The sequence below is a fragment of the Colletotrichum spaethianum genome, assembly GCF_022836535.1.
Source record: "Colletotrichum spaethianum MAFF 239500 DNA, contig44, whole genome shotgun sequence".
Lineage (NCBI taxonomy): Eukaryota > Fungi > Ascomycota > Sordariomycetes > Glomerellales > Glomerellaceae > Colletotrichum > Colletotrichum spaethianum.
The window spans coordinates 236,893-244,741 of record NW_026054814.1 but is presented as its reverse complement, the minus strand read 5'-3'; the positions used below and the strand labels follow the sequence as shown (position 1 = coordinate 244,741).

Below are 7,849 nucleotides of genomic sequence, written 5' to 3'. Positions count from 1 at the left end.
CTCTTTTATTAGCTTTAGTTATTAATATATATTACTTTTGTTCTTACCTTGTCTTTATATATTAACCTTAACTATAAGATAAGGAGTATCTTATTATTAACATGTTATTACATAATATTAAGATCTATATTACTAGTAATACTTCTGTCTAGTAGTTTATTACTAGCATTATTTATTGCTAAGGCTACTTCCTTATGGTCTTGGTTTAGTCTTGTGGTTATGCGGCTATTGCTTATAGCAATAAATGCGTAACTATTAACTCCCTACGCTTCCGCCAGTATACCCGCATTCTTACCTTTTAGGGTAACGCCTATACCGAGTGCGTCTAGCAGTCGCACAGTGCTTACTACACCTACTACAGTCAAGATATTAATTTATCTAATAACCTAGGCAATAATAATAATAATAATAATAGTAGCCCTAGTAACTACAAGGCTCCTAACATCACTAATGCTTATAAGCCTTATATACTTAGTAGTAAGCTTAGTAAAAATATTAGCAAGGGTAGTTATTTCCTTAGCACTTCTACTAGCCCTATAGTTATTAACAAAAAGTAATTACACAACTTCTTTTCCCTAAAATCTTATATAATAATTAGATAAATTATATAATATAGTAATTTAGGAAAGTTATAGATATAATAGAAGTATAATCTAATATTAAGATTAGTATTAGTAATAGTTAAGTATATTAGATACCTTTTTAAGGTTATACTTTATTTTTAGATAATTAATAACATATAGTAGTAAAGTTATACAAATTAATTATTAAGTATTTTCTTTTAATCTTTTAATATATACCTTAATTTAAATTCTTAATATATTTATTATAATTAATTATCTAAGTACTAAGTTTAGTAATTTCTTAGTGAAAGCATTAGTAGAGTTATCTTTCCTATTAATCTATCTTACTTCTAAGATCTCTTTTTTTTTATATAACTCATATAGACTCATAATATTAATTATAAGCCTCTTTTTATCTATTATACCTAGTTATATAAGGTACTTATATAGAGATTATAAGTCTAAATAGATAATAACTAGAATCCTTAGGAGTTATAATATATAAAGGATCTTGGTAAGTGTTGTACTAAGGGATATCTTACTATCAAATCCTGTGGTCATCCTGTACAACTTGCTTGTAAGTATACTTTGTGTAACTCTCTTGTATTTTGTTAAACTCCAGTGTATAATGTTTCCTTTGATCTAGAAGTTTGTTATTATGTAAGCTGTTTCTTTAGCTAGTATAATAACAAATCCTAGTTGTGATAATAGATCTGAGTTGTTTATAAATAATTTATCTATAAAGATATATATTTTTGTATAATAGAGATTAAAGGGGATATATGTAAGACCTTATGTAGAGTTATTAATTTACTACTAAAGTTGTATATTTAAAGCTTTAATATTCTTTTTATTAGGCTTTTTAGTTTAGGTTATAGTTAACAGGTTATATAATGCCTTTGGTTAACAGATAGATATAAGGTATACTCCTTTTACCCTTTAAGAAATATACTACTAATATATATTATATATATTAAGATCAACAAGTTTCAGGTATTTTACCTAGCCTTTTTAAGTAAAAGTAATATAGTTATTATATAATTAAATCCTTTTCTTATTAAAGTTAATTTCACTATTAAGCGATAAGGTAGTCTTTAGTTTTACATAAAGTTCTTTTCTTCTTAGCTCTTTTTTTTCTCTCTAAGAAAAGGTAAGTGTAATAAAGCTAAGTGTATTGTTTATCTATAACTATAATCCTAAAAGTATTTAGTCTTTTTATTATATATAATAAGTATAGATTATATATTAACTTTATTATCTTTAGATCTTTTTTGTAATGCTTAGAATAGGTTTTATACTAGTATAGGCCTAACTTTACTAGGCTATATAGTAGTTTTAAGATATAAAGAAGTATATTCTTAGGGTATTTATCTTTTAACTTTTTAAGTAATTATATAATAATTGTTCTAGTTAGACGATTATCTAATTATATATATGCCTAGGTTATATCTCTAAGTTCCCTTTTGTATTTATAGTCTTATATAAGGGTAGGTCTAATTGTAAGTATAAGCCTTTAGTTTATTTGTTAAATAGTAGGTGCCTAGGTTAAAAGTTCTTCTTTCTTTTAGTCCTTATACTTTTATATAATAAGTCTTAACTTCTTATATAGCTTAGATAATAAGTTCTTAATCTTTTGTATTATTTGTGTCTTATAGATATAGAGGTAGTTATACTCTTTTGGATTATATAGTATAAAGGTAAAGACTTCTTAGTTAATAAGGTTATTTATTTTTGTTTAGTTTAACTTTTTATATAGAGTACCTAGTGTTATAATTATATTATTAAGCTATAACTTTTCTACTAACTCCTTATAGTCTTTTTCTTTCTAAAATAAAAATGCTTAATTAATACATAGTGATTATTATATAGCCCTTTTCTAGCCTTTCTTTAGTCTTTTTCTTTTATTTAGCTATTTTTAAGGAATAAGTTATATAATATCTAAATCTAATTATACTATATCTTAATAGTATAGTTTAATATATGTTATATAAAACTATATAGGACTATTAACTATTTTAACTATTACTATATAGCCTTTTATAGCCTAGACTTTATATAGTTTAGTCTATTTCTTGTTTTTTCTTTATACTAGAACCTTACTCTAGATCAGTAGTAATAGTATACTCTAAGAGTTAAGGCTATTTCTGGTGTTAATTATATAATTAATCTCTACTTTTATATAAATACTTTAAAGCATTTTTATTGCCTTTTAGATTACTTCTGCCCTTTAGGTAATTTTAGGTAATAAAGGTAAGTCCTTATTAATCCTTAGATATATACTAAAGATAAGTAGTATAGGTATAATGCTATATAGACTAGCTATATTGTTCAATGCCTTTATAGCTATCTAGAGGATGGTTTCCTTATTTATGTTATGCCTAAGCTTAGTATACAAGATATTATATATATGCCTTAGAGGAGCATAAGCTCTTTTTATCTTACCTACTGCCTAGTAGGCTTCTACTAGCATTTCTTTACACAATATGCCCATAATATTAATATAGTTCTTAAATTCTAATAATATAAAGTTTATACTTAGGTCATGTATAATATAGTCTGGTAGACCAATATATATACTAATTTAGTACTTACAAAATATATTCTATATATCTTATATAGATAAGGACTTTAAGAAGGTAACTCTTTAAAAGCTTATCTCTATATTAATAACGTATAAGGTGTTTTTGTCTCTTAGTTATATAATATCTATAATTATCTTATAATTAAAGTAGTTTTTATTTTTAAGTATAAACTTAAACCTCTTTAGTATTAAGTTATATAATTAATAATAATAGTAAAACTTCTAGACTTTTTCTAGAATATTAATATTAATATTATAATGCTTAGTTTTCTTTAAGAGGTAATAAAGATGGTCTGTATAAGGATATCTAAATTGTCTATGAAGCCTTTGGAGTTGTTCTTCTGTAAAGAACATGCTGGCCTTTATGTAACTAAGGTTAAAGAATAGGTGACTTTATTTCTATACAACTAGGATAGGTTTTTTATCTTGCTATATAATTATATTGTTAATGTTGTTAAAATATATACTTAACTTGTTTGTATTATATAATGAAAACAGGAATAGAGTAAAAGTATTAAGGATATAATATATAACCTTTCTAAGCTGATTCTTTATTTCTATAGTGCTAACTAATATAATTAAGTTATTTGCCTTAAATTATATGTTTATTAATCCTAGTCCCTAGGATATTATTATATAAGGGTTTTCTTATAGATATATAAGGACTTAAGGTTTTTCTATAGTAAAGAACTTTGTTACTTCTGTATCTTATAGTTCTTTTTAGTATAATAAGATATAAGGATTATATAATAAGAATTAATAGGCCTTTAATGTCTTTAGTAATAAAAAGATATTTTTTTTTTGTTATATAATAAAAGAATAAAGAAGATATTAGGAAAGCTGATGTCTCTTTATCTCCTATAAATTCTTTCTCTTTATTATATAATTTATCTACTAGGTTTTTTCCTTTAAAGTTAAGAAAATATAAGGCAAAATCTCTTTATAGTTCTTATTTAAGTATACTATATGCCTAAAGGTATTAGTCTTTTATATAATTATATTTTTTATTTAAATAATTTATAGATTAATAACTCTTCTTTTTATACACAAAATATCTTTTTTTAAATATTATATAATTAAACCTAGGTTATAATAAAGGTTAACTTTTCTAAGGTTGTTAAGAAGATCCTTTATTATCTAATAGTTTATTATATAATAGTTATAGGTAACTTTTATTGTTAAAGTATCTTTTATTTATAAAGTTAATATTATATAATATAGATTTTTTATTTAAAGTAATTTATAGTAATGCTCTTAGGCTAGAAAAGAATTACTTACATATATAATATACTTTAAGATTACTTAGAGCAGTTTCTAGCTCTAATATACCTTTATACGCTTAGGTGACTTGTATATAAAGCATAATTTTTCCTTAAAAACCTAGGCCAAGTGTTTACTATATAAGGAGTATTTTGTCTAAGAGTATCTCTAATATATTTATTAGATTTTTGTCTAGATTATCTTATTTAACTTATATAAAGAATAGACTTATTTAATTTGTTTAATAGAGAGTATAGTTAATGTTAGTGTTAAAGTGTATTTCTAATATATTATATATCTTATTTTATCTCCTTATTAGTCTAATGTAATAGAGATAAAACTCTTCTATATAATTAGCTAAGATATTAGGAAATACTATATGGTATTAGTCTTTAGTGATCTTAAGGTATTAACAAAAACTGATAAAGACTTTTGCCTTGTTATACAAGATATTATACAGCTTGTTTATATAATTTCTGTCCTTTCTCTATTTCTTCTAAAAGATTAAGATTATAGTTAACTTATATAATTTATTTTAGACTATTTGTTTTAGTAATAGGTTATAGATGTTGTCTTTTTAATGTAAAGGTATTATATAACCTTGGATTTATAGAAAACTCTTAACCTTTTATATGAATCTTGTTTTAGGAGGTATGTTTCTTAAAGCTGATTATAACTATTCTTATATAATTAATATTTAAGTTATCTATGTATTGTATAAGGGCTTAATTAGCTCTATTGTTAGTTTAGCTATATTTTAGGATAAAGTTAATTCAAGGTTTTAAATAAGTATTTAAGTTATTATAATTGTATAACTTGGTATAAGTGTTGTATAAGTAGAAAGCTGTTTTTTTTACTTATTAAACTTTCTCTTAATCTCTTTAATGAATTTAACTAGCTATTAGTTTATATTTCTTATTAGTAGTAATTAGAATCCTTTTAGCTTAATAAGTTATATAAACTTTGCTTTAAATATATAATAGACCTTTTTTTATTAAAAAGTAGATTATTTATTAAAATCTTTGTATAATAATATTATTAGGTTTTTTTTTAAATACTTAAAATAAAGTATTTCTATGTTAATATATATAATATATATAGTTATCTTTTCTTTAGATAGTACCTATATAATATTAACTAGATTTCCTTAGTATCTAGGATTCATAGTCTTCTTCTATGTATATAGTAAGACTTTGCTTTTTATACTTGTTTCTTTATATATTAGTAGGTATCTATTAATATTATTATATTAGCTTTAACGATTATTTTTTGGATTCTCTTAGAAAGCTATGTTATATTTAGTAGTTATTTTATATTATATAATATTAAAATTAGTTTATTTAGTGCTATAGTATATACTTTGTACTTTATATATAGTATAATAAAGATTTTTGTTTAGTTTAGCTTAGTAGGTAATAATAGGAATCTGTTTTATATAATAGTAAAGTAAAAGTTATTTTTATCTTATTTACTTAGTTTAGCTTAGTAAACGATAATAAGTAAGATTAAGGCTTTTTAGTACAAGAGACTTTCTAGTGTAACCTTTTAAGTATCCCTAAGGATTTCTTGCTTTATATAAAGTATAAGACTACTTAGTAGCCTAGCTATAAAGCCTAAGTCTTGTCTTTTTATTTTTATTAATTTGTAATTATATAAAGTAATTATATAGATTACTAAGTAACTACTAATTAGTGTTAAATGGATTTTTTCTTTCTAAGAGAACCTGTTTATATGATTATACTCGGGTTAAAGTTAAGGTAAACTAAAGATGTATTTTCTGTAATTATCTTCCTAACTATAAGACTTAGCTTTCATATATAAGATATATGATCTTATATGTCCTTAAGTCAGTTTAGTATAAATATACTTTTGATCCCTTTAATAGATAACTAAGAGCTAAATATCTAGTCTATGCCCTCTGCTATGATGTGTGTCCCTGAGTTATATATGTCGTATAACCAGCTGGTGCTGTTATTTTAACATAAATATATATTACTACTTTACTAAAACTAAATAATCTAAGTTATAAATATCTTAACTTAGGTATAGCTTAAAATAAAGCTGAACTTAATTTATATAAGAGCTTAAGAAACTAAAAAGCTTTTTTAAAAGCTACTAAGTCTCTAATACTCTTCTTTTACTTACTTCTTATTATATACACTTTTTAGTTAGCTATAAAGGGTTATATAAAGTACCCCTTAATCTAAGGCAGCCTTTCAGCTAATCTTCCTATCCAACACGTTTGTCTTAGCGCAATAAAGGTACTTAGGCGCATATTTAGGTATAGCAAATCAATTAGTATTTTCCAAAATATTAATTAGAATTTTGTTAATTATTGACGCGTTACAGCAGAAATCAGGGTTGGTGTTAGATGAGGGAAAAAGTGTGGCCAAAAGCGGTGATTGGTTGTGGGGGTGATCGGTTGTGGGGGTGCCCCTCTTATTCCGTTTCCTCTTACGGGCTGCGGGGCACACAAGGGTTATCCGTGATCGGCATCTTGCTTGGAGGTGAACATTTGTGGCTTTCGTTGTCCAAGCAGCTCCCAGACGCAGATAACAGAGTAATTTTTTTACAGCCTAGCCAGTTTGGGTGCTGGCCGGCGTGACATATAATGGAGAGCAGGGAACAATGAGATAAGGTTCTCCGAAGCTTTTATTCTGTGACGCAGTTGGTTGTTCTGACATGCTTGTGACATAAGGCTGAGAGTCTCTATGCAACAAGTTGACGGTGCTGGTGACGTTAGGATCCTTACGACTAGGGTTGTAGAATGCCAAGCTGGTGTTGCCTTCACAACTGTGTATGTTAGAAACCGGAAACCCTATACAAGTAATTACTAGGATGAACGTAATGAGAGTAGAATCCACTAGAAACGTAAGAGAGGAGATGGCTGTACACCGTTTAATGTCTTTTGTTCACTTGCCGTCAGACTACAAAACCGCAAAATTCTAAAACAAACAAAGAGTAGACTGCCTTTGAGTAAAAGAAATACATACAACACCAGGTATTCGCTGGTCGTCACCGACCCAACTACTAATCCGGCCCTCACTAGCTTGTCTATGGGAGAGCGGACGGGATCCCGAGTTCTCCAGTGGGTATGGTCGTATGTGAAGGAAAGTACGTGTGAAGCTACCTGAGTAGTCTGCTCGGAACGGAGAAGAGACAGCTTCTTTGCGATGGCTTTGATCACCTGGTGTGAAGAGTACGGCACTTTATTTTAAAATCTTATTTACTTCCGGCCGGCCAGGCTAACCGGATCCTGAATTAATTTCGAGAAAGATGGGCGGAGTTGCCTGACTTACAATGATAAAGCCAGCGGATTAAACATAACATTAGCCAATCCATGTAACGACCATGAACTCAGAAACACCGAGTAGGGTTAAAAATCCCCAACCCATGGGTCCCCATGAGGACCCAGATAAATGGGTTGGGTCAACCGGTCAACCCA

General features: G+C 26.5%; 1 non-coding gene across 1 annotated transcript; it reads right to left on the bottom strand.

Annotated features, from left to right (window-relative positions):
• Positions 1–7,392: 7,392 nt before the first annotated feature.
• On the bottom strand, positions 7,393–7,508 carry ColSpa_rRNA_049. Its single transcript, XR_007414280.1, has one exon. It is a non-coding gene; the product is annotated as a 5S ribosomal RNA (ribosomal RNA).
• Between the last annotated feature and the right edge of the window lie 341 nt (positions 7,509–7,849).